The sequence below is a fragment of the Idiotropiscis lumnitzeri genome, chromosome 13 (genome assembly GCF_059441095.1).
Source record: "Idiotropiscis lumnitzeri isolate Australia: NSW breed Sydney's pygmy pipehorse chromosome 13, RoL_Ilum_1.0, whole genome shotgun sequence".
Taxonomy (NCBI): Eukaryota; Metazoa; Chordata; class Actinopteri; order Syngnathiformes; family Syngnathidae; genus Idiotropiscis; species Idiotropiscis lumnitzeri.
In genome coordinates this window covers 16,657,730-16,684,893 of record NC_142403.1, presented here as the reverse complement: position 1 = coordinate 16,684,893, position 27,164 = coordinate 16,657,730, and the positions used below count along the sequence as shown (strand labels likewise).

At 43.9% G+C, this 27,164-nt stretch overlaps 1 protein-coding gene across 3 annotated transcripts in view; it reads left to right on the top strand.

The window, feature by feature from the left end:
• dab1a (DAB adaptor protein 1a) overlaps nt 1-27,164 on the top strand; it is a 162,940-nt gene that overhangs the window by 66,094 nt on the left and 69,682 nt on the right. For 2 of the 3 annotated variants that reach the window (XM_088313542.1, XM_088313544.1), the window contains exon 1: nt 21,651-21,938. The gene's annotated coding sequence lies outside the window, so the exon portion shown is untranslated. Of the gene's footprint in view, nt 1-17,041; nt 17,102-21,650; nt 21,939-27,164 lie in introns of those variants that run through there. The other variant, XM_088313543.1, reaches the window with a different exon arrangement.

The window sequence follows — 27,164 nt, the reverse complement described above, 5'->3', positions numbered from 1 at the left end:
TTGAGAGGCTGAACTCAAGAGGATTTTAGTGTTGAGTTAAATATTCCAAAATGATGATTTCATTTTCAAAAGAGGTTTTGATTTGATAATCTGTTAGTCGTCTATTAAATCGTTTACCGTATTTTCCGGACTATAAGCCGCTACTTTTTTCTTCAATTTTGAACCATGTGGCTAATACAACGGTGCGGCTTTTCTGTGGATTTCTCTTTCACCAATAGGGGCGCTCTATCGTTCAGAAAATACATTAAATAAATCTTTATTTTTATTTTTATTTTTTTTATCTCTTGGGTTTGCAGTAAACAACTCATTTTTTTTTTCAAGATAGAAAACTGCAGCTTACAGTCCGTAAAATACGGTAACTGTTATCCGTCAAATTCTGATGAGAATACCAAAGGCCCTTTATAGTGATAGCGAGTGAGCCCGTAACGACCATTTCATGATCTACATTTGAAAAATCTTCCTATTGGCTCGTCCCCTCCGCGGAGCCAAATCGTGCATCTGTGAATCGAGCCAATAAACGGCGCGGCGCCTCGTCGACGGCTGATTAATGGCTTCACATGTCCTTGCCTGTTTATTAATTAGCGAAACGGCCGGGAAGTGGAAGCCTCCGACGGCTGTTCGCCCCGCTTTGCATTGTGATATATTTTGCTCCCTCACGCGCGCACGTGTGTGTAAATCCACTTCTGATAAACGCTCAGGAACGCTTCCGTGCTTTGTTAGCAGCTGCCCCCAAGCCCCCCCCCCCCCCCCCTCACCGACTCCTGACAATCTTCTGCTTTTCGCGCCAGCGTCAAAAGCTGCTCAGTCAACACAATGTCATCGTTTCTTTTTTGGACAGAAGAGAACAATAAGCGCCGTCTCCGCCGCTTCTGATAGTTCCGCACCAGCCGCACACACGCGGCATCATCAGATTACATTCAACTTTAATGAGTGGCGCCGTAAAACTTGCATGCAGTCAGAAGTGTCAAGTACAGTGTGGGAAAGCTGCAGACGGAGCGGATTTGTGGTTTTGGGGGCGACATACGAGCGCACGGCCTTCGGGATATGGCGCTAAGGAGTTGAATTTGTTCTGTGACCAAGCTTGTAACCGAAATTTTCAATACTAATGACTCAAATCACTTTACAAAAGCTGCCAATTGGCTAATAGATGAAAACCAAAAAAAAAAAATGTTGTCATTAAAACAACCACTTAACTTTGCCTTAATGGCTACGAGTTTAATGCTAACACATAACGCGACGGATGTTTGAACAAAATGTAAGCAGTAACGCATGTAGACGGACAATGTGAGATGAGTTCTCCGTCATGTATTCTTGATCCTCTTTGAAGAATGAGCGTACGAAGGAGTGGCTTTATATTACCGGCTGTTTGTCTTGTACTGCCCCCAAGTGGTCAAGGCGGGCATTCCGGGAAGTGCAGAAATGTATTTATTTCTTTTTATCTTTATTTTTTTAATTTGTTTTTTACTTTATTTTTAACATGCCCCTCAAAAAAAAAAATTATTAATTGCCTTTCAATTAATTATTAATTTATACACCGTATTTTCTGAATTTTGAATCCTGAGAAACATTTTTTTTTCACGACACATTTGCCACGCATATTCACATAGTCACTGAGTGGGAACTAATTTTATTCATTAAAAAAAATAAAACATTATTATATTTGAATTCATTGAAATAAATTCTGTTTAACCTTATTTCCCCGTTCCATCTCATCTTAATTTCTCATTTTATTTTCAATGTAATATATCCAATTTCATTTTCTCTTAATTGAACTTTGTCTCATTGATGAAGTCATCTTCCCCATTTCATTTTGCGTCACGCTCAGTGCCGTCTGCCAGGCTTGTCAGCTCAACGTGTCGGTATGAAAATTCGACTCTTTCACTGGATCGCATTACCTTGTGTGGGTGTTCCTAATATTGTGGGTGTACTGTACTAGCAAGAGAGGCACTTAGGTCAGCGTGAACTGTTCCATACCTGACTAGACATGTAGGAGTGCACGTCTAGACGGTTTGGGGGGGGGACTCATGCCGCCGCCTGCGTTAAAATACAGTGGGCGGAAATCGATGAATATGAAGGAAAGAAGAATCCGAGATGCTTCCCGCCGCGCATGCATGTGTACGCGCACGTGCTCGTGCTCGTGCGTGCGTGTGTTGCGCCCGTGGGTTTCTTGGCTAGCGAGCTTGGGAATCACTTAACTTGTGTCACTGGCTCTCATGTCTCTGTCAGCCCGAGGGGCGCAGGGGGTGAAGGAGAGAGGAAAAGCAGCTTTTAACGCCGCTGAGCAACAATACGCTTGAGGAAATTAAAGCGTCTTAATTTCAGCCTTTACTTTCTCCTCCTCCTTTAGTCCATCTGACTGAGAGGCTCTCCCTTCTGTGTTAACGGCCTCACGTTTTCCTTTCCGCTTTTAAATATGAACGTTGAAGCATTGTAATGGTGCTAAGCACGCGATTTAAAGCTGTGCTGCGTGGATTGTAATTGCGAGGCGTGCTACGGGCAAAGTTTTTCTTCTTCAACCTCATGTGAGAGAGTGAGAGTGAGTGAGTGAGAGAGAGAGAGAGAGAGAATATCTTCACCTTTACTTCTACTGCGTACGGTCCTCTTTTAAGCTAATGAACATGTACACATACACACACACTCGCATACAATGACATGCACGATGAGGGCAGAATATTCCTTAGACTGCAGCTCACTGGAGACGAGCCTTGTTTTTTGGCTGCCAAGCATACTGTCGATCGTATGTGCTCGGCCTCGATGCTGCGTGGGAAAGAGTGTCTTATAGCGCATAGACACACACACACACACACAGTGTCTTGTGTCACCCTGCCACCCCCACAGTGGTGCGATTCCCCGTCTATACATCTTCCTCCTCCTCCTCCTTCTCGTCTTCGCCGTGAAAGGTCATCAGCATGGAGTCTTCTTCCTCATTCCTGCATGCGTCTTCATCTTCGTTGTCCTTCCTCATATAAATTCGAACAGCACATTTAGGATTATATCTCCTCGGATGTTGTAATTCCTTTTTAATGCATAATTGTGTATGCCATGAGGGGGTTGTATTATTGTTCTGTGAAGGAGATTTGTGGTTGTGTGTGTGTCTGTAACGTGTGATCACCTGATTTGGACATTTTCTGGACTATGCATGACATATTTGAGCGTTTCATAAATATCGAGCTCTGATCAAAGTAATAATTAATATGCGCCGATACGGAATGAAGTCATTTTTAATATTGTATTTTTTTTGTGGGATTTATTTTTTCACTTGCAATAGAAATAGAAATTAAAAAGAAAAAAAATACAAACCAATATCAGCTTTAAACAAAATTGGCGACATTGATCTGCAGTTTAGGTCCTAACAAAGATAGAAATACAAGAACACACATATGGTGCATAGACAGGTCTGGTCACACTGGCCCAGAGGAAGTGTCAGACTTGACACAGGTGGCCTCTGTGTGAAGGGCCGAGCGGTCGCCATGTGTCCGCAGTACTAAGTGGGAGGTGAGTGGGAGCTTGGGATGTCACATTTGGACTGAATCGGAGACAAGCTCCATTGGACCCACACTGACAAGCTGCTTGGTGCTGCTCTAATTGGCTGCAGAGCGGGAATAAAAGGCCCAGAACACAACAGTCACATTAGCTTGCGCTCCAAAAAAAAGAACGCCAACAAAAATAAAAAGGGCCACAACAAAAAATTCCTGCCGAAGTCCAATGCGAGTTTTCAGAATGCCTTGGTCTCTCGGTATTATTGTACTCCTTGCAGATTCAAGACATCCAGTGCCAGATGGAGCAAAGCAGCCCCAAAATACGACAGACACCAGCATATGTGACACGGGCCAATACAATCTCAAAGTAAAGTCAGAAAGCCTAGCATGGTTTATGTTAGGGGTAGTGATAGACCCATATGCTTTTTTTCGGGACCGATATCGATTATGAGGCGTTGACTACGGCAAAAAGTTTTCTATTATTTGGGAGTTGTAGCTGACTGACATTTATTCGGATTTCGGCAAAGTTTGTTTTAGTGCTCGTGACTCGTGGTGAAAAAGCAAACAGGCAGCTTGCTCCTGATTGGCTGCTACCCACTGCACAAGGAACCAATCAAAATGGTGCCGATCGGCTTCTGCAGGCAGGGCCACCAGCACGGCAAAAAGAGAGAGAGAAGTGACTGCTTTTAATTTATCGGCCTTGAAAGTTAAATAAAAGGCAGGCGATCGGCCAAATATCGACCCCGATAATCGGCCCGAGTGATAATCGGTATATCACTCGTTAGAGGGCTACTTTGCTCAATTGTCGCGTCATTCCGAAGCGAAATGCTCTCTTCTCGTGTAGAATGGGGAAAAAAATCGTCTGTTCTGTTCACGGGGCTACATCCGGATTCCTGCCAAATGTTGTCGAAGGTTTCAATTAGAATCCAAATCGCTCGTCATATTTCTGCATTTAGCGCAACGGCGCCGAAGCTGATGCGCCTCCGTTAGATCTCAGCCCCCACCCACTAATAAGTCTCGACGACGGCTCGGGGCTATTTGGCAAAAACATTTACGCTCATTTGGTTTGATGCCTTAAATGAGTCCTTGTGCCGCCACGTTCTCGCGCCGCCCCGTGTAATGCAACCTGACAGCAGCCGTTCGCTAACAAGCGCCCGAGTACGAGTCGTTTGATTTCAACCGTGCCGGAGCGACGGGGGAGTTCAAACAGTCAAATTTTTTTTGGGGTGACCAAAAAAAAAAAAAAAAAAGAACGCACGACGGATTTTTAACGATCGAAAGGATGCTTACGGTGTCTTCGAATTGTGAGCCATCGTTATTGCACCAGCTCGTCTCTGGCGTCACGAGCAAATTCTCCCCCGTGCAATCAGATAACGCGTAGCAGAGCGGGAAAAGATTTGGCTCAGTCGAAATAATCGCCGGATTTGCGTCAAATATCATGACGAACCACGAGCGCAGACGTCCGCCAAAGCCTCAGCGGGCTAATTTGGATCGGCACGGAAATTTTCCACCTTTTTCAACTCCTATTCAAGACTCGAGGAAATTAATCATTTAAAAAAAAAAAAGACTTTGATGACCTTGATATTTTATTGTAACCTGCACAGATGAACTCATTCACTACCAGTAAAAAATATATATATATATATTTGACGTCTTTATCCGTCAATGGCTGTAAACAAGTTAAAGACGCCCCGGTGCCGGATGTTGTAAAGCGTCACAAGAAAATCACTGACATCAATCTTCGTGACACTGGAATTACTCCGGAAAGCCTTCATATTTTTGAGCTTTCATTGGACCCAACGCAGATTCGAAACGCTGACGGAAGAGTAACAAAGAGGTCACCCGGGCCGTCATGTCGCAAACTTAAGTCAACATCAAGACAAATGTTGCTCGTCTTTCGGTTGTCTTTGTTTTGCGTCATTTTTCCAAAGCGTCAGTTGTCTAACTTTTACAGCTCGCTTGCTAATATTCATGTTTTTATAATATATCTTGATCAAATTAAATTGCAGTAATCCCCCGCCTATTCACAGTTCGGTCTTAAAGAATTCACTTTTTTTTTTTTTTAACTTGACAATTGTTTGGAAAAACTCCTCTGTTGGTCCAATGATGGCCACATGATGCCACCAAAACCCTGGCTAATAGGAAAGTACTAATTGGCAGTCGGGAAGTATGTCAATGCGATACACCTCGACTGAGATCTTTGTATGTTGGGGAGAAGCTAATTTTTGCCTGGGTTGTTAACGGAAGTGACACAGTCTTCATGTGTCTATTTTTAAATCCTATTTATTTATTTTCAGCGATAATGTTCTAAAATGAGTTCGAAATGATATGAATGCATTAATGGATCATTCATCAAAATGCAAATTCACACAATCAGAATTGTTTCCTTTAACCCCCACCCCCCCTCCAAATGATCATATTACTAACCCGGAATATTCCAATGTGGCGCTCTCAAGTGCAACCGCGAGCGAATCGCCTCCAGGTGGGCCGAAAATCACGCTGAGCTTGTGCGTTTCTCCTTCAGACATCACAGGCGGACCCACCGGCCCCCCTTTAAGGGGGGGGGCGATACTCAACACAAGCACTCGTCTGAGGATGGAAATAGAATGTGAAAGATTCTTTTCATCAGGGAACAAAGCGACTTGTCGAAGTACTCGTAGCGAGCCGTGTAGTCAGATTAGGAAGTAAGCCCCCTTTCCCCGTGCTGATGACGCTTTTTCGTTGTTGAAAACGGGGATGGCGAGATACTATTTTTGCAGTGTGAAATCTTAAAGGGGCTGTCAACTTCAAAAATGTTTTTTAAAATATGTTCCATGTGGCTCCACTTGTTGAAATATTCTGATAACTTTAAAAAAAAAAAAAAAAAAAAAGAGTGAGCCGTGATGGGTCGTCTGAGCAACGGTGATGTCATTATCAATCGACAGTCAAAATGGCCGCCCTCTGAGACGGCACAAAACGAGTGGATTACATATTCCACGAACGCCATATGAATAACCAGAGTTGGGCACTTGACCCCCGGCCCTCCGGACGCCATCTCTGTGTCGTTCCGGCCTCGACCCACCGGCCTTAGTCATAAAAATTCTCTGCCACTGACGCCGTTAAAAAAAAAAAAAAAAAGCGTCCGTGCATGTCGCTGCAGAGGTTTTATTACTTAATTTAGTTAATTTAGTACTTATTTATTTAATTTACTATTAAAATCCGCTTACCTCATTATGGACTTATGATGGTCTTATTTGTCTCCTTCTTCTTTTTTCTCCATGAACGTGCCCAATGCAACTAAGTACGCCTAGTTAGTAGGGATTGTGGTATTGTGGTATTGTGGGGTGTGCTGAGGAGGGGGGCGCGTGTGAACCTGGGGAACTTTTTTTCCCGCCGTACTACAATAAAGTGTAATTACACCTCCACTCCAGTAGTTGGCAGCGGCGCTCTCCTCACCCATTGTGCGCAGCGAGTATTAACTCGACGGTGTCGGTTTGTTTTGCAACAAAAATGCTATTATTTGTAGTCGTGGGGGGGCGCGACTTGTTTTCTTCTTGCTAGGGGGCGTAACAGAAAATAATTGCGAAGCACTGCGTTAAGTCCACATCAGAATGGCATCTTAATATCAAAATAGAACACTCTCTGCTTCTCCACTGCGTCTCTCTGTCTTCCCTCTCTCTTCTTCCTTCCCTTTTCTGTTTCTCTGCTGCCCTTCAGCGTGCTCGCCTTCTCCCCGAAGCCCTAATCAAGGCTCTGGGAGGAGACGAGCGCAGACAGGAAGCAGAGCGGCACACCAGCTTTCTCGGCGCATTCTCTAATGGGCCGCCGCTTGCAGTCTGTCAGCCTCGACCCATAATCCTTTGCTGCCGCGACTCCCTGACAAGCAACGCCTTGGCTTCGCCCTCGGACTAGCCGCTAATGCCAGACGTGTGGTGGAAACCGGAGTACTCGGAAAACCCTCACGGGCACTGGGGGAACACGCTAACTCCACGCGGGGAATGTTGGAGCCGGAATCGAACCCCGCACCTCTGCTCTGTGAGGCGGGCGTGCTAACGAGTCGTCCACCGTGCCTCTGCGATTATAAAAATTTGATGTAATTTAAAATGTATTAATAAAGATGCTAGTTTCATTAGCCAGTCTATGGCGTTTTGCATTGTGCGTTAGCATTAAGCTAACAGTCATGACCTGCCCGGAGAAAAGTTTGCTTACCAATCAAGACCAAAAAAAAAATTGTCAGCATCTCATAAAGAAGTCAAATTGTTTGAAAATTGAGGTCCCTTTGTACGATTAAAAAAAAAATAAATTTAATATGAAAAACAGTATTTTCTTTTCCTCAGGATGTCGAAAAATGTTTTAGTAGCGGGGCACCCATGACGATCAATAGTTTTTCTAACAAATGCGATGAGGATGTCAATGAAAACAATCCAGAAAAAAAGCTCGTTTGATTACACCCACTTTGGTTACCTTCACATCAGCTCATTTGCATATGTAGATGTGATTCATGAATAATTAACCAGGGTGACGCACGCATGGGACTTGGGAGGCACGGCAACCCTTTCGTGTGGATATTCTAATCCTAATAATCACGATATGCGTGCCAGAAAAAAAAAAGCTGACTTTCGTCACTTGACACTTGAGTTATTATTACCGTCACATTGAGGGGGGGGGGGGGGTCGGGGACGGGAGGGGGGGGGGTCAAGCGATGTGTTAGCTGACGTGTTAGCTCGGCTGATGGCCGGACAAGTTACATGTGCGCTCCCCACACGCGGAGGCTCAGCGTGATCGATCGCTCGGCAAGGTTTGATGGCTGTAATTGGACGCAGGGGACATACGTGGCCTTCGATATGAACACTGTGCTCTTTTTCCGAACACGGTTTTTTTTTGCCCTATTTGCAGAGTCTGCACTTAAAGACATTTTTTTTTCTTTTTTTTTTCATCCCCACAATTTAAAACAGTTCCCAGGCGTCTTAGGATTTCAATGAAATACTTTTTTTTTTTTTCACTTGGAGATAAAAAATTTGTGCAAAACAATTTTTTAATATTTTTCATTTTTTTTGTTCATGCATTGAAAAATGCATGCCTTAAATATTTTAAAAAAAAAAAATTTTAACATGCAAATTGCTCTCTTGCATAACAGCCACCATTCAAGGATGGCACAAAATTGCTGAACAAGAAACCAACTCAAGAACTCATTTAGTAAATTCCTTCCCAAAAAAATAATAATCAACTCACTCAAATTTTTAATATTATTCAGGCACTACATTTGTCCTGCATATCATTCTAAATCTGCAAAAAAGTTCTTTTTTTTTCCTTTTTTTCCTTCTCCCAATATTCTTTATTTTGGCTTTTTTTCCTGATTTTTTTTTTGTCCCTCGGATTTTCTCCCTCCTTATCCCGCGTTTCTGGTGGAAAATGTATTTTGAATGTTCATTAGCATTTTTGGAAGAATTTTCTGGGTTTGAAAAAAAAAAATTTCACATCTAAATATCTATAAAAAAAAGATAAGATTTTGAGAAACCGGAGAAACTAATAATTTAAGAAAAGGATTGCATCGTACCATTATGCTGAATGGATCGGTTATTTAATTTTACACTGGGAGGACATTAAAAAAAAAAAAAATCACATTTTCTGTATTATGGCTCTTTTAACTCTGAATGTTGTCGCGGCATCTCATTGCAATGCATCGAGACGACTCTCCTTAATCTTAAACGTTGTCAAAATACTTTTCTTTTTTTTCTGTTAAGTTGAATTTGATAGCCAGCAATCTGTGGTCATATTTGCATATTTTTAATTAAACGTCTGTTTTTATTTTCCACTTTTCCCATCGCATCCAAAGCCTTGTGTCACTTCTTGTATTCATCCGTTGCGTTCATTTACTCACGCTCGACTTCCCGCTCCGTCGGCAGAGATGCGCGTAATCATCAAACATGTTCCATCCGACCATTTTTCGGAACGGGTGAACACGAAAAAAAAAAAATATGGAATAAATGTGAGCTTGTTTTTTTCCTAATTTTCACCCAGGAAAATGAGTTGAAGTTTGTATTTTTATTAGATTTTTATTTATTTTTTTTTGTAATAAACTTGTAATAACTTTGGAGATTTTGAATCTTTTTATGGCCACTTGATTAGGTACACATTAACAATGACTTTCCCTGTTAACTTGAGCTTTGTTGAAAAAAAAAAAAAAAAAGTTTCTTTGTTGAGATGCACACTCCCCCCGGGGCAAATATTCTTCCCGCTTGCGTCCCGCCGAGCTGATCAATAACTCATTGCAGCCGAATGGCTAAAAGCAATCGGTTAACATCAGTCACCAATTGTTCTCCATCAGTGGCGGCGTCTTCTCTCGTTTGTCGATATCTGCTTGTGTGCAAGACGCGTTGCTCTCTTACCCAACCCAGAAGGGGGACTGTTTCAATCTCCATATTTATTGTCTCACCCCTCCACCCACCCCCTCGCCCAAACAGCGTTCCCACAATTGACTTGCATGCGTCAGGGTGGCCTTGCTCATTTCTTGACTTGCGCGGGGTGAACAGCTAAACGACTAAATTTATTTGAAAAATAGCCAATTAATAATGGGGGAAAAAATGGGGGGGTGCAGAATATGCCGAGGTCCACTGGATAGTAGAAGCTCAACTCACTTCAACATAGTTCCTGGACAGGAAGGTGCCACAAGATGGCGCCAAAGTAAAGCTTGTCGCGTTGTCTTGCGCTAAAAAAAAACAACCAATCGCTTTTTCAAAATCCACGAAACGGTGACCTCGCAAATGACGGACCGCCAACTTGCTGACTTTTTCGCTGTAAAGCATAACACTTGGCATTTGCTGCCGCTGCGCTTTAGGGCGTTGCTGTCGGAGTGAAATTGAAAGTAAATTAGTTTTGCCGGTATGTGCCCCACCTAAGTGGCCGTTGCCCCGTCAATTTCCGACGTGGATACGCGGGATGTGGGTGCGGTCAAATGTCCGGGAAGCACCATTTCGTTCCATCGGAACCGCTCGCTCGCTCTTTCTCTCTCTCTGTTTCTCTTTGTCTCTCTCTTTCACTCTCTCTTTCTTTCTCCCTCTCTTTCTCTCTCTCTCTCTCTTTCACTCTCTCTCTTTCTCTCTCTCTCTCTCTCTCGCTCTCTTTGTCTCTCTCTCTCTCTTTCACTCTCTTTTACTTTCTCTCTCTCTTTCTTTCTCTCTCTCTCGCTCTCTTTGTCTCTCTCTTTCACTCTCTCTTTCTTTCTCCCTCTCTCTTTCTCTTTCTCTCTCTCCTTCCATTTCATCCTCATCACCTCCAATCACCTCCACTTCTCAGCACATTTATGGCCCCTTTTATCAGTCGCTCTTCTTCTCCTTTGGCTTTCTCCACGGCACAATCAATCAGTTTGGGAATTACTCATTTGCTCGGCGTGACATATTCTCGCCGCCGCCGAGGACCCGGTTAATATTCTCCTCCTCCTCCTCCTCCTCCCACTCCTCCTCTTTGCGTCCTCCACACGCGACTTGATAGAATCAGATGCTATTTGTCCATTAAGGGGCCGCTGGGATATTTAATAAAGGGAATGTAATAACTGCGCGCGTGTTTGCGCACAAGTGTGAGAGAGTGGGAGCCAATATCTTTCATCCGTCACCTTGATGAGGAAATTAAATCGTCCGGTGTGGCTTTCGTCGAAAGCGACGCCCACTAACGCGCGTCAGTTCATTTTCCATGAAAGTAACTGTAATTGATTAAGGTGATCAAAAATCATTTGAATGCAGCCGCACGTGCCGATTTATTTTGCCGGTGTTCTGAATGCGAAGGGACGCCGCCCGGGTCCCACCAGCCCCGCCCACATCCCTCCCCCTTGCCTAGCCTCACACTCATACCCAGGGCCAATTTCGATCGTTCAGTCTATCATGCATGTTTTTGGGAATGTGGGAGGAAACCCGAGTACCCGGAGAAAACCCACCCAGGCACGGGGAGAACATGCAAACTCCACGCAGGAAATCGAACGAGATACTGCTCGCTTCTCCACATGGTGCTCATATACGTGTCATCGTCAGACAGCCGATGTTACGCTGTGTTTTCATTCTCACTGCTGCACATTCCTCCTCCTCGTCTTCTTCTTCTTCGCTGCCCTCCGAGTCTTGACCTTGCTCTAATTTGTCTCTCCTGCTCTTCCTCTTCTCCCATGGATCTCCGCGAGGTCCAGACAGACTCTCACAATTGTGTATTGACGCGGACACTTAGTTAGCTCATTCTCCACATGCGCTCCTTCCCGTCTAATTAGAGTCGAAGCAGAAGAGCCTGTCACATCGTGCGCGCGTGCGTGCGTGCGCGCGCGTGTGCGTCTTATCTCGGCGCTCTCATTAAACTCACTTTTGTTGTTTTTCCTCTTAAGCCGCCGTTCGTTAGCGTTCCCATGACAGTGGCTGTTAGCGCGGCGTTAGGCTAAATGCTAGGCTAAGCGGTTAACGCGAGAGGGCTGTTGATTAACGTTTGAGTTAGTTAAAAATGTCCTCGCGTGTCACGTCGTCGCGTTTGCTAATAAGCCAAAAAGCGCTCCGCGGCGAGCAAACAAAACATGAGGAATTGAGAGATAAAACAACACGAGCTGGGATATTAATTACAAAAACTGAGTGTAAGCACTTTATTTTTTTTTATTTTTTAGTTTTTTTCGGTGTTTAGTTAGAAGATAAATTTCAGCAGCTTCTTGGGCACCATTTTCTAACACACTTAATTGTTACATCTTTATTATAATTTATATATTATAATTATATTATCCACTCATTTAATCCCAGAAATTTTCATTAGAGGAGCCCCTCAATTCCAGCGTTTTTCTGGATGTTGACTGATTTTGCAAGGCCAACTGAATACTGTGTTCTAATGCTATAAAAAAAAAGACGTATAAATACGTCTTTGGGTGGTGGGCTCTACGTTTTTGAAAATGTAGATGTATGTCTTGTGGATTGAATGAGTTAATTATAAACACGACTGATTTTGAATATTTCCAATATGGTGTAAAAAAAATGTAAAAAATGTAGTCGCGCATTTTGGGACAAATTTCTTTCCACACGCTACGCTATATTTTTATTATTATATTTCCTCAAGATGGCCGTTGACCTCACTGCTGCAACTGTTCATAAATTATTCACATAATTAACTCACACACATACATGCACACACACACAACGCGCACAAAGAAAAGGCTCTCAGTAATTAACAGTGAGGGTAATACACACGCATACCTCAAGTGCCCCCCCCCCTACCCCTCGAGCATTAATAATAAGCAAGCAATTGCCTCACAGTCTATGCCAGGTGTTCTCAAATGGGGGTACCCGATTCGAATGATCAGGATCGCTATTCAGCTTCTGCATAGCTTGCTGATTATTTGAATCCGGTGGAAAAGCGGCAACCCTCGAGGAACAGGATTGAACACCTCTGGTTTAGAATGTCGCGTGGCCAACCGCCAAAGTCTCGATTATGACGAAGTAATGAGGACTAGAAACTACGGATATCCGTTTTTCAGATGTAGTAAGTAAACGTAAAAAGGCAAGGCACACGTGCCCTGCGATCGCCGTCAAAGTCGGAGACGGAAGCTGAAGGTGTCAAAGGGAGTATTTGGCGACCGCGCCGATAAATTCCGGGACTTCAAGTCGCACTTTCCATTCATGGAATGTGCCGGGCCGCGTCACTTGTTCCGCTGTGGGCCCGCTGAGATTAAAGAGCGGGGAAATGGCGGCGGACAAGCTCGGTTCGGCTCGGCCGCCGAGCGTCCCTGCGGTGACGTGCCTTTTCGGACGTCGTGATTCAGCATGCAGGGTCCGGGTGGGGTCCGATCTCAGTCCTGTGATGGTTGTTTGTGCAGGATGTCAAATTTTAGAACCAATTGTGGCCTGCCAATCCAAAAGTTTGCCCACCCCTGTCTTACGCCAACCAAGTATTTTTACTTAGTTACTTCTCACAAATGGAAACAGCCGAGACAATATGGCGCACGCTTGGCTGCTCGCCTGCAGCATCAGTATGCTGCTAGCGTCAATCCCCCCCCAACCCAACCCCCTTGCGTCCACCTCGCCTTTATGATTCCCGCTCGCACCCGTCTGTGTGTGTGCCCTCATTCTGCAGCTCATCCTTCTTTCGGAGGGCAAGATGGAGCTCCATTTTGCCTGAGCTGCCAGCGCGGCCTTCACTTACTGCACCGCTGAAAGATGGCCGGCCGGCTTGCCGCCAAGCTAGAGCGCTCGATTTTATACAGGGAACCCATTTGGCGCATTGAGACCAGAGTTTGAAGCCCTAACCTGACATTTGGAGCCCTAACATTGACTTGAAACCCTAACTTGAATATAAAAACCCTAACTTGATACCCTACTTGGTAACACTGACCCTATTGTGAAACCCTAACACACATGAGAACCCACATCCTAGCTTGAAACACGAATTTACAACCCTAACAGTGACTTGAAACCCTAACCCTGAATTGAAACACTAACCAGACTTGAAAACTCTGCGTTAGACGATTGTTTTGAAACTTTGACCCTGACTTCCAATCATTTGAACGCTGAACCCAGGCTTTTGCAACCCCATTTGAAACCCTAACCCTGAATTGAAACCCTATTTTGACCCTGACTTGAAACCTTACTTTGAGCTCCTAATCCATCCTTGGAACTCTAATTTAAAATTGTCAACCCAGACTTGAAACATTAATTTCAAACTTCAGCCCTTTACAATCCAAATCCTCGTCTGCAGCGCTCAGTTCGAAAATGTTTTGAAAACATTTTTTTTTTTTTAAACCGACATCCTCTATCTTTGAAACCCTAACCCTGGATTGTCTAAATCCTGTACTGTCACTGATCCTGTTCGCATCCGGCGGTCAACCAGTCTGCTTTTCTGCTTTTCAGTGCAGTAGATGCGGCCGTTAATTGCCTTGCAGATGGCCGTGTGCGCGTGTGCACGTGTGCACGTGTGTGTGTGTGTGTGTGCGCGCGCGTGTGTGTTGGGTCTCACTGGGTGTCTGCTGAGAGCGTGCTCAAGTGTGGAGGACTCATCATAGGTTATTAGGAGCAAGCAGGGGGCGCCGCGGGTTGAAGAGGTAGAGCCGTGCACCACAAAAATGAAGAAGAGACGAGCGATTCTTGGGGAATGATTGGATCGCGGGTTCCTTTTCTACTTTGTTTGAAACCCTAATCCTGGCTTTAAACCCTACTTTGAAACTTTAACTAAGACAAGTAGAGAGAGAGAGAGAGAGAGAGAGAGTGTGAGAGAGAGTGAGGTTGTGTGAGAGAGAGTGAGAATGTGAGAGAGTGTGAGAGAGAGTGAGGTAGTGTGTGAGAGAGAGTGTTAGAGAGTGTGAGAGAGTTTGAGAGAGAGAGTGAGAGAGAGAGTGAGGTAGTGAGAGAGAGTGTGAGAGAGATTGAGGTTGTGAGAGAGAGTGTGAGAGAGATTGAGAGAGAGAGAGAGTGTGAGAGTCAGTCTGCTTCTGCATGCAGGGCCACCAGCACATCAGAGAGAGAGAGAGATATATTCATCACGTAAAAAATGTGGGCCTCTGTCATTGGCTGTTGCTAATTTCCTGCATGAGAAGAAAGAATATGACTCGAGACTCGTCCTCGGCCATGATTACTTCATCTTCTATTCTTCTTAGCTTGGAATTAATGTGCACTTAATATTCCATATTCCTATATGGCGTTTCACACGCACATGATTGCAACATGATTATGAAAGGGTCCGCGTAGCTCGCGTATGGTTGCGCGTTTGAGGAAGAGGGCAGACGACGAAGACGACAGCCTGTTTTTTTTTTTTGGTTTTTTTTCTAATGATTTGGTTAATTCTGTTTCGCCTCAGCAGTAAATGCTTAAGTAATTGAAAGTCGGAACCAAAATGGAACTGAAAGAGGCAATTTGCAGGGCATGAGTGCGGAAGTGGAGTCGCTGCATTTCGCTATGCAAATACACGAGGAAATTACAAGTCATTTATTTTGCCACTTCTCATTGTCTGCAATGTCTTGACGTTAAACTGCGCCACTGGGGGGGAAAAAAAAAGTTGAGATTACGTGATAACCGTCCTCAGACTCTTTTTATTCCACATAATTGGACCTTGTTTCGAGTCGTGGAGAGCTAATCGTAATAAACTACACGGAAAAGGTTCGCGACAAATTGATATTACGGGGAAATTTCCTGCTCCACCTAACGGGGGAACTTCTCTAAAATTTGAGTTCACCTTGAATTTTTCTGCTTTTCAATACTTCAGAACAATTTGCTGTTCGCTAACTGGCAGCTAACCAGTCTCTTCCAATAAATGACTTTTCCGGACTATAAGCCGCTACTTTTTTCCTTGATTTTTAAACTGTGCGGCTAATACAACAGTGCGGCTTTTCTGTGGATTTTTCTTTCACCGGTAGGGGGCGCTCTATAGTTCAGAAAATACGCAAAAAAATCGATATATATTTTTTAATTAATTAATTTATTTATTTTATACGAGAGGAAACACCTTTATCACAGCGGGGTTTTTTTCTGGATTTTGACTGATTTTGCAAGGCCTAGAGAATATTGTGCTCTAAAGATAAAAACATGGAGCTACGACGCCCAAAAAAAAAGGGCCAAGACGTATAAATACGTCTTCGGGAGGCAGGGACTACAAATTCGAAAACGTATATATACGTCTTATGGATTTAATAAGTTAATTAGCAAAGTTGTTGCTGTGTTAAAAGGCACTGTTTTAAGAATCTGTTTATGTACCTTTTTGTGCATTCACAGTCCAAAATCGTTCTGCGCATGCAGTAAACAACTCATTTTTTTTCAACTCATTTTTTTTCAACATAGAAAACTGCAGTTTATAGGCTGTATATCGGCTGTATATCGTTTTTTTGTTTTGTTTTCTCAAAAAAGAATTGCTGCGCCTTACATACAGGTGTGTCATGAAATTGCAGTTGCATTATTGAGAGGAGAAAAAAAAATTAAAAAATAATTTCCAACTCATTCAGCCTTAATTTGAACTCTGAACCAAAGAACTGCGAGGCAGACGTGCTTCACCGCAAGCCGCTCTTCTCCCAAGATAGCAACTTCTCAATCCTCACCTGCGCTAACGAGCTAACCTCGGCACGGCACGGCGCGCCGCGTCTGCAACTGTCGCCGAAAATGGAAGTATTCATTCCCGTCACGTGTCCAATTAGACGTCCCGGCGTTCTTGTCTCTTGTCATCTCGCCGCCACGTTTGTAAAAATGGCAAACGTCGCCGGGTCCAAATGGAGGCGAGACTCGCGGTCGCCTTCGTTTTTGTTCCCGAAGCGCACTCGCATTAGCCTCATTTATTCTCGATGTGTGTGCGCACGTGTGGGTGCGTGCGGGGGTGTGTGTGTGTGTGTGTGTATATATTTGTGCGTGTGTGTTTTTGTCGGCTCTGTGCTACATTAGCCTCACAGTCACAGGTAATGATCTCATCTTCCCGCTGGCATTGAGAAGCACAAAAGGAGAGTCACACACACACACACACACACACACACACACGCACAGATTGCCATTGTAATGTTGCTCTAATGGGCGACCTGACAAGTGCGTTTTCTCAATGCCCCCCCCCCCGTCCCCCCTCATTCACTCCCACCTCTCTTCTTCTCCTTGCCCCCGCAGGTGCTCGTTGGCCCGCCTCTGAGGAGCTCCGACATGGATGCCAGGTGTGCTTCTACTCAGGTTGGTTGCTCCGTAGAAAGCGCTAACAAGTCGCGTTTGGATTTGCCCGTCGTGGCTTTGCGCAAGCGGCATTTATTTGCAGTCCGGACGCCGAGCGGTAGTGATGCGGTAAATGAAGCTTCGATTCTGCTTCATGAACCAGTTGTAGTATTTTTGGTCTCCAGTAGATGGCACTCTCTGTTCAATATTGGGCTGAAGGCACACTAAACCCTTTATTTCAACCAACAGTGCCATCTACAGGATTTAAAATATACAACAACTGGTTCATGAAGCAAATTTGAAGTTTCATTTTCCCCATCACTTACCGAGCGGAGATCTGCTCCTGCTCTGGAGGGGAGTCTTCGTCTCCACAAGTGTCCAGTAAGATTGTCGCTAAATACCGCCGCAAACTTGGAAAAAGCCTGAGTATCCCTCGCCTCGTGGTTGTCATGGTAACCATGAAAGCGATGCTTGAGTAATTTCAACTAGACTTTGATATCTGGATGAAAAGTGCTTTGATACACGTGAACAAAACTGTTGGTGGCCGACCATGAAAGACAGAAAATCCCACAACAGTCATTCAAAAAGTAGGAATGATTTTTGGAGTGATTTGTGAAGTGAATGAGACGCATCCTGGCACTGGTTTGATGAAATCTCAAGACTATCGTGGTTTATCCTGGGGCTGCTTTGCTTTCGAAGCCTTGCCAGGTGCAATGAAAGATCCAAACTATCCGGAGCACCAGGCTAGTGTCAGCAAGATCGTTGCTGTCCATGTTCTGGGGCTGCTTTGCTACTCCCGGCGTCGTGACGTGTACACTTGAATCTCAAATCTATCGAAGGATTCTGGAGCAAAATTGGCGTGACGAGAATCCAAATTTTCATTCCATCCAATCCTGAAATTTTCCTGACCATCGGAAGGTGTTTTAGTGCGACCCGACATGAGCGGTGTGTTGGAGCTGAGCCGGTGTGTGTAACCGACTCGCTTAAGAATGAATGAGGACAACATTTATGGGAAAGTGCCAACGATGAATTATTCAGTCACGATATTGAGAAGATACGCTGCCACGATGTCGGCCGGGCTCTTCGTGCCCGCCTCGCCGTCATCATCGCACATGCCCAGTTAAAGCGGCTTCAAGCGGGGTCGCTATCCCGCCGCTTTGGTCCGATGGAGCTCAAGAGATTTTATTCAGTTTTTCCTGTAGCTTGTTTTTGTTTTTTCGACGCTTACAGTCTCCTCAGCCGTGTACTTTTATTGGATCACTTCAACAAGGCCTTTTAAATGACTGCCAGACATTTTCTGATTCTGTTTTACAAAAAACAAAACAAAAATACGTAATTGCCTTTAAACGTATGGATTTTGAAAAGTGTCACAGGGTGTCAGCCCGGGTAGGAAGAATGTACTTTTTTTAAATCCCCCCCCCAAAAAAAAATTGTTCATGCGACAGCTCGTATAGCGAAAAACTCTTAGGTCAAGTACTCGTAACTCAAGGCACCATTGTCGTTACCTGTTGAGGTTAGGATTTTTTTATCATAGTTATTTATTTTTTATTTTTATTTATTTATTTTTTCTTTAGTGTAGGTTGATTAGTTTTAGAATTAGTTTTTATTTATTGTTGTTTTTTTTTTTTCAAATATCATTTTTGTCACGTATTAGATTAAAAACAAATCAAAACGTCACAGTAATAAAATGAATCGCAAATCCCAAAGGACTTTTTAACCTTCCTTCTTCCATATGGCTGAATGGTAATCCCGCAAATAAATTTAGCTCATGTATGTAATTATTGACCAAGACAAAAATGAAGAAAATTTTGCTGTAATTATTGTTCGCTTTATAAACTCAACATGTGGTTTCATTTAGTTATCTTTTCTTTTTTTTTTTTTTTTTTGTTAAAAAAAAAAAAATAATAATAATTTGAGTTATTTCCGAGTTTTTCTTAACTATCATCACCTTCCTCCACTGAATTGTTTGTGTCGTCGCAATCCGTTAGCGGATTTATCATCCAGAAATAAACGCCGCCACCTTTCCGACAGGAATCAAACAAATCCTGCTGTTCGCAAATATGCCAAAGTTATAAACTGCTAACATGAATCTTTCCTTGTCTTAAAAGCGCAAACACAGATTTTGTATGGCAGGCTAAAGGCCGCGACACCGTTGCATTATGGGAGCTTGTAGGTGAAACGGGTCGCCGCTAATCTCATCGCTCCGTCGTAAATTCACCTCTAGACGTATCGACGGGGCAGGGAGAGGACGTGGTTATTTACAGCCGTCGAGTGACGCCTGATGAAAGATAGATTTGTTGGAATATTACGTGTGGATTGCGAGGGTTACGCATTTTAACGAGGCAGGAACTCATTTTTTTTTTTTGTGGGTGGGGCTGTGATTTCGTACATGTTTGCATTATCACGTCCGATCGCTACATGTCGTCATGCATGTTGACATTTGAGGGCACGCGTTCGCCTCTTAAATGAAACTTCACATACGGCCTTTAAAATCGAGGCATAAAAGAACCCAATGTGAGATTAAAACGGCCATTTTTTTTTTTACGCGGCAGTATTAATCGTGTCGTTGATTTTCCGCGCGCACGTATAATGTTTCATGTCCATTTTTTGTCAAGCCAGGAATTGTCGATATCAAATTATGAACTCCAGATCTTTACAAAATGCCGCAATAGCCATTTTTTGGACACCCTCTGACTCGTTCCTCACGTTGAGTATTCATGATCATTCTTATGCCGTTTTACTCTTTCCCCGTTTCAAGATGTCGTCGTGACCCTTCAAAGCTCAGCGCGTACATGTATGCGTTGTTCGCCGGAAACACAGACATGAGCGATGCCACCAAAAGATTATCGAAGCAAGACATCGTTTCAAAGTACGTCACTCATCCCGAGAGTTACGGGTTAACAAAACAACTCTTGTCCCAAAGAAACGATCCCTCCCTACTCGGGATCCAATCGGGTCTCTTGGGACGCGATTCTGTATCTCGTTAGCGTGCTGCGGCAGATATCAGAAGAGGAAGCAGCTGTCTTCTCTTTGCGTAGCAAGTTACGCCGCTGTTCGCATGGTTTCCCTTCCCCGAGGGCGCGTGGAGGTGTTTTCTCGCTGCAAAAAGTGGCAAACGTCAAAGTAACTTTTTCAGACGGAGATCGGGACAAATGTTTGCCATTAGCGCAGCAATACCGTGCCGTCGTTAGTTTAGTGGCGCCTGTTGCTCTGTTTCGCTGCAAAACTTTAGAAAATGTCCACCTGTAGACAATTTTAGACCTGAGTGTTTTTTTTCTAATTTAAATACAAATACCGTATTTTCCGGACTATAAGCCGCTACTTTTTTTCCTAGATTTTGAGCCATGCGGCTAATACAACGGTGCGGCGGCTTTTTTGTGGATTATTTTCTTTCACCAGTAGGGGCGCCCTTGAGTTCAGAAAATACGCTAAATAAATCGCAATTTTTTGGGATCTGTTCTGTTTTAATTAGCAAAGTTGTTGCCGTGTTAAAAGGCACTGTTTTAAGAATCTTTTTATGTACCTTTATGTGCATTCACGGTACAAAATCGTTCTGGACATGCAGTAAACAACTCATTTTTTTCAACATATAAAACTGCGGCTTATAGTCTGGTGCGTTTTTTTTATTATTTATTTTTTTTTATTTTTGCTGCGGCTTGTTTATCGTTTTTTTGGGGGGGGCATTTTATTTTTTTACTTTTTTTTTCCAAAAAGAGTTGCTGCGGCTTATATGCGGGTGGCCCTTATAGTCCGGAAATCACTTAGATCATCGGAAAAAGATTTGTATTTTTTCTACCTGAGAGGTTCCAAAATGCCCCATTTTCTTTCAAATTGGCCGTTATTTGGTATTGCCACTGTCTGTTGCATGCGCCACACACGCTGATCGGCTACCCTAACTGTCAGGTGTGATGAAGTGCTGCCGTCAAGCGTGAAAATACAACCCTGGCTTGGTTCAAAATCGAGGAAAAAAAGTAGCGGCTTATAGTCCGGCAATTACGGTAATTATTTTTAATTTTTTTTATGTCTCTTGTCCTCATGCCCAGCTAACTTTGAGCAAGTGGTGACCAAACGTAGGGCACACATTGAAAAACACCCACGTGTAAATGCAAACTCAAGACAGATTCTAACCCCGAACCTCATGACTGCAAGACAGATTTGATAACCCCCCCCCCCGTTTAAAGTCCATTTCGCCGATATTGTGCCGCTTTAAATTTTCATTTCAATGTTTCTCAAACAAATGCCCTGAAAACATCACACCAGAACATATATTTTTTAATTTCCACAGTCAACCCCAGCCTTGACTCCTCCCCCCCCTTCTTTGATCTTCCCTCTTCCTCATTATAGTTTGGTAATGCTCGTTCTTGCTCAACCCCTCCCCCCCCAACATTCCCATCACTTTTCCGTACTCCTTGAAAGCTGCAAATAGGACAGTCTGGCGTCGGAGGGGTTAAGAGGAGCCCCGGCCCGCCATTGGCTGGCGTGCGGCAGAAGGAGGTAACCAGGCAACCTCGGGGAGAGCGAGAGAGCGAGCGAGCGAGAGAGAGAGAGGGTAGAGGAGGAGGAGGAGGAGGTGCTGAAAGAAGACCGGCATAGTTTGGAAGAAGGGATTGAGGGAGAGAAAAGATGTGAGGAAGCTTGCGCGCGCTCTCCCCGGCATGGAAAACTGGATTATTGCGCCCACTGCAACTCTCGGTGGATGTGTGAATAAACCAGCAGGAGCAGCGGCAGGAGGAAGAGGAGGAGGAGGAGCAGAAGGAGGCACGCGGGAACGCCACTAAACCTGCTTTTGAATTTTGATCGCATTTTTTTTTTCTACGCAATGGGAACTAAGTGTGCTCCTTCTTGCTGCTGTGCAAAGGTAAGTGCGGAACAGGTGTTTAAAAAAAAAAAAAAGTGTGGGTTGTAATCGGCGCTGCTATGCAATATGTGCTGGTGCATTGAAATGTTTCGGGTATGTAAATGTGCGTGTGTGTGTGCGTGTGGGGGTGCGTGGGGGTGTGTGTGTGTGTGTGTGTGTGCGCGCCCCCCTCAGTGAAACATATAGTGTGCGTGTGTGTGTTTGTGATTAGGCGGGAGCCGCACACACCGCTGCTGCATTTCCGCGGCATCTCCTCTCGTCAGCTTGTCACTAATCCCCCCCCCCCCCCCCCCCCCCATCATCATGCAGTGGACCAAACGTCTATAAAGTTTATCCCGGCTCGTTTTCCCGTCCGGATCAACATGTTTTCTGCGTTGGGCTGATGACCGCTTGTGGGCGGGGGGGGGGGGGTGCAAACCTACGGCCCGAGGGGAGGGGGAGGGGGGGGAGGGACAAGTTAAAACCAGTGGCAAGGATGAGGGGCACGTTGAAGGTTCCAACTGCTTCACACTGGTCACTTTATTAGGTACACCTGTGGTGGTGGAGGAGAGCCTTTGTGGTCTTTTTTGTGCTGGACGGGATTGGTGCGTTCCTAATATTTTGTCCACGTGTGTGTGGTTTGAAAGTAGACTAAATTAGATTGAACGAGCTGAGCCAGCGCCGGGACCAAAAGGGGTGGGGAGAATGTTGTGTTATTTGACCCAGCATGTTGGGTCAGGATTTTGATCCGATTTTAATTATTTATTTATTTATTTATTTTCAGAATAAGAGGCAGCTTTCACCTGTCAGGGGTCTCCACAGCGACTCACTCTCGTGGTGTTTTTGGCAGTTTTCCCACCTGACACAGTCCTCACATTTTTATCCAGTCTTGGGACGTGGGGGCCCAACTGGATGGTGCCGATCCGTGTCCAAAGTCAGCCATCCATCCGCCCGGCAACATTTCCGAATGCTGCATTCAATTGACTTCAAAATGCCAAGCAGCATCCTTTCCAAAACCCGCCCAAATCCAAATAGTTAACTCAACCTTGATGTGAAAGGAACCCAATTTGCTCCAAATCCACAGCTGCTCCGCGAGTGGGTTAGGAAACCAACCCAGCATTTTTTTCGTATGTGACGTTGTGAGCTACTTTTTGAAAAAAAAAAAAAAAAATATTGAAACGCTTCACTTTCAAGATAAAATCCTGTCGTGATGATATTGATATTAAATTGGAAGTTAACGAAACCTGATCCTTCCTTAAATGCTCACCGGCCACATCATTGGGTACACTCCCCCATTGAAAGGAAAGGCGGATTTATTTCTGTAGCTCATTTCGTACACGAGGTATCGCAATGTGCTTCACAAAGCATTGACAAAAAGTCCAGAAAAAGTTTAAAAGCAAAGGAAATGAAAAAAAAAGTGGTTGACAAAGTGCTAATTTTTTTTTATTTTATTTATTTTTTTAAATGCCTCGAGAATCCTCAATCATAGGCTCAGTTCTAACTGACACTTGATGTGGCTTAGTCGCACTTTCAAGTGCTTTTAGTGCAGTTTTATCATAAGTGGAACCAATCAGATGGTGCTGTGGGCGGGACCAATCTGCTTCTGCAGGCGGGACCACCAGCACACCAGAGAAAGAGCGATAAAGAAGTGTGCTGCAACAGGCCCAAAATAAACCAGCTGTTAATTGATCGGCTTTGAAAGTTTAAAACGAATAAATAAATAAGTAAAATAGAATAGACAGATACGGATAATCGGTAAAATCCCAAATATCGGCCAATCATTTCTTCTCATCAATACTCATCTTTTAGGGCATTTTTTGTGGGTTTTAATTATTATTATTATTATTTTTAACTATTTCCGGAAGATTTCTCCTCTATTTCTTATATTTAATCACAGAGGAGGCCAGTGATGACTATTCTAAAAACCTTTTCCACGACGACTAAAATGAATTAAGCAAAATGTGCGCTTAGTCTTGCATAAAAGGTCAAAATAATTGCAGCATATTGGGCTTCACTCTTTTTTTCTTTTCTCTCTCTCTCTCTCTCAACTGCCACTTTGAAGAAGTTAAGCTTTTCTTGCATTTACCCCCCACCACTGCCTCTTACATGCGCTTGTATGCGCCCGGCGGGCGAGTCCGGTTGCCATGGTAACCCCTGGAGTCTTGTTTGGAAGCTCAAAGAAAGACAAACTATTGAGTGCGGTCTTTTGCCCTCCTTCAAATCTCGGCTCCGTACGCCGTCGGCCTCTTGGGCTCGTCTCAAGTTTTCGCAACGCTCGTCTTTGCACTTTTGGAGGTAATAGGAGCACCTTAAAAAAAAAATTTTTTTTAAAGTTGTTTCGGGCTTTCGTTTGTGCTCCTTAATTTTATTCACTTTAACGATGACAAAGCTTCAGCAAGCATCTGGCACCCGCAGCAATAAAAGAGAAGAGGTTAGGGTTTGGAGGCGAACCAAGAGTGGTGTATATTTTTCAAGTGAGGTTTGGAGCCCGGAGTAGGGTTTCAAACAATGGTTAAAGTTTCAGAGTAAGGTTTCAAGACAAGTTTCGGGTAGTTCAAAGCGAATGTCATCTTTATCCTTGGAAAAAGCTACCTGACGGGAAAAACTGTCATAGTTGAAGACTTGGTTCGCTTTTCGACAAGGGTTAGGATTTCAAATTTAGGTTTCTCGGCTGGCGAGCGATTCAACTTTCCAGATTCGATTCGATACACAAAAGCCAGATTCGATTTTCGATTCACCGATTGTTTTTCGATTCAATCGAGGATTTCACGCCGTACCAATTTCACTTTTGTATGGAAGGCATTCCCGGAGGAACCAATGCTGCAATTTCTTGCTCTAAGTGCATAAGTAAAAATATTAAAATTTATATTTAGAATTGAGTTACACGAATCATGTCCGTTTTATTGAATATGACCTGATCAAGACAAAAAAATACATCTTCCTTCATGCTTGTTGGCGCCGACTTAACTGCTCCCGCCATTTTTTTTTAGTACTTTCCCGTCGTGACAAGTTCTCGCGTGAAGTCATGTATATTTATGGGGTAAAAATCGTTATTAAAAGTAACGATATATGCTGTTATAAATCGATATCAGGTTATGAAAAGGAACATTGATTCAAATCGATATATTGATTTATTTTTTTTTTTTTAAAACTCAGCCCTACTTTCGATCTGTCCGCCCATCTGCCTGTTAAAAGCAAACACGCATGATCCAAAGCATACCACATCAGTCTACATTTCTCTATCAATTTCATTCTGTCTCTCTGTCTTTCATAATAAAACTTCCCGTCGACCTCACAGCAGTGGCTGAAGATGTTGCAAAAGCTCTCGTCTTGGTCTTCGAACTCGGTCAAAAATTAGCATCCCAGGACACGCCCCATGACACGCCCCTCTTGAATATTGTCACTCCATACAGCCGTGGTGACTGATCAACATACTGGGTGCGTCCTTTTTTCTTTGCACGTGATTATCAACCTCGCAGCCGACATAATCCATTGGCAATGTGCTCGCTCGCTTGCTTGCTTGTTGCTGTATGTATGCGCTTATGAGCTCCATTTCAAGGCCTTCGACTCCCTGGAGGCGACACGTAATGCACAATATGTTTATTATTGCGCCCGTGCGCAAAATGCATTCCGTGTGATGCAAATGATATCACATCATCTTTCAAAGTGAAGTTACACTTTCCATAGTTGGTTTGAGTTACTGTCCAAAGCATACCACATCGACTAGCAAGCGTTTTATGTGTCCATGGAAAAAGTTAGTGATTCACGTCATTCCTGGGTCAAGAGAGTAAGGTTTGGAGACGGGATTAGTATTCTCAATAGGATTAGCATGACAGTCCAAAGCATACCACATCAAATACGAAATGTTAACTCATTCGCTGCCAATGACGGATATGCCAGACGAAAATAAATTACATTCATTTTACCTGGGCTGGCAGTGAAGGAGTTAATGATCCGATCAATATTTTTCCAACCTGTGTTAGGGTTTCAAACAGCAAATATGGTTTCAAATTAGAATTTAGAATTATGGTTTAAATCCCGGGTTATGGTTTAAGACTAAGGTGTCAAACAATTGTTCGGGTTAAAAGCGTATCATTTTAAATTTCAAGCCTGCGTTACGGTTTCAAATAAAGATTTGAAACCAAAATTAGGGTATCAAAAATAAAGTTAGGGTTTTGGATTACAGAGTCAATCCGGGGTTAAAGTAAAATCTGCAGCAAGTGTTCGGGTGACCATCCAAATCATACCACATCATTTGCCAGCAATCCTTCCTTGGAATAAAAGCTCATGATCCAAATCATACCACATCTTTCCGTCTGTTCTCTCGCCACAGTAGATGGGAGATGGCACGGGTCAATCCGCCAGCTAATCTGCCACTGCCGGCTGTAATCTGTAATCTCTTAAAACACTCGCAATCCGCCAGCAGCGCTGGGATTAGCATCTGCAGACACAAGAGCAGTCCGCGCGCACGCACGCACGTCCGCGCGCACGCTGGAGTCACAGCACATTAACACCAAAATTAATTCAAGATTTTACATCCTCCCAGACTCGTTCTCCCTCATGTCAACCCCCCCCCCGCCCCCGAACCACAGTGGCACACACACACACGGTGATGTACGACCTCACGCCACGGCGGCATAAAACTCTCCTCGTGACATTTTAGCTGCGCGAGAGAAAGCCGCAAACAAACACTAGCCAGTATATTACCCGCTTTAAAGGCCGCCGGCGAGTGGCGACGCCGTCGTCTTTATTCAAGGAGCACAGCGGCTAATGAATGCGCACCAAGAGGAGTTGCTGGGGGCAGCGTTAGCGTCGTTAGCATCGTTAGCGTCGCCGCTGAAGCGCTCGCCCAGAGACTGCGGCGGGAAAATGAAAAAAAAAAAAAAAAAGAAAGAAAAAAAAAAAAAGTTGTGATGGAGCAAACAAAAGGACTAAGATGTTTTCCTCGGAGGATTTCCTCTTTGTACCTCTCCGTCTTCTTCCTTCCTTTCACTTTCTAATTAATTTCCAAGCCCGCGTCTGCTCTTTGTTGTCAATATTCGACGCGCTTCAATGGCAAAATGTCTGCCAGCGCCTAATTTAGCTCCTGTCCAATCAGCATTGGCAGCACGCAGGGGGTGGGGCTTAAAAGCAGGAAGTGACTCAAATAGGAACAGAATCATAAAGATGGCGACGAGGGTTGAACAATTAGTCAGATCCAAATCGATTAAACGGGACCTAATAGAATGCAATTTTCAAAAAGAATTA